We start from the raw sequence: 399 nt of genomic DNA on the forward strand, positions 1-399 counted from the left end.
GATGTGTACAATAAAGTAAAGTTTGACAGAAGCGTACAATAAAGTGAAACTTTATGGCCGCAAAAGCGACTATAAAATCAACGTTTTTGTGATGATAGCCTAAAAAAGGCTTTTCTTTATCGACCAATGCGTTTGGTGTGGTGGTGTGGGCGAGATGGAGGATCTTGATGGCGGGTCTGGTGATCCTCGATCTGGCGGTGGCGGTTCCCGGTGTGGCCTCCCTACGATTGGGTGCTGGTCATAGGTCATGAAGTCGCCGGATGAAGTATGCGTTTGTACCTGAATTCGATTTTCGCTGGAATTCTCCCGTTGCGAAATCTCAGGATATATCCATTACTTTGTTCCCTGCTTGGAACTGCGCCCTGGTTGGTCAGAAGTGCGCGTACCTGGATCGGTTGC

The 399-nt window shown here is 48.1% G+C and overlaps 1 protein-coding gene across 1 annotated transcript in view; it reads right to left on the bottom strand.

Annotated features, from left to right (window-relative positions):
• Window positions 1-399, bottom strand: part of LOC116174574 (GDP-mannose 4,6 dehydratase-like) — a 52,965-nt gene that overhangs the window by 853 nt on the left and 51,713 nt on the right. The window lies entirely within an intron of this gene.

The sequence above is a fragment of the Photinus pyralis genome, unplaced genomic scaffold (assembly GCF_008802855.1).
Source record: "Photinus pyralis isolate 1611_PpyrPB1 unplaced genomic scaffold, Ppyr1.3 Ppyr1.4_LG6, whole genome shotgun sequence".
Taxonomy (NCBI): domain Eukaryota; kingdom Metazoa; phylum Arthropoda; class Insecta; order Coleoptera; family Lampyridae; genus Photinus; species Photinus pyralis.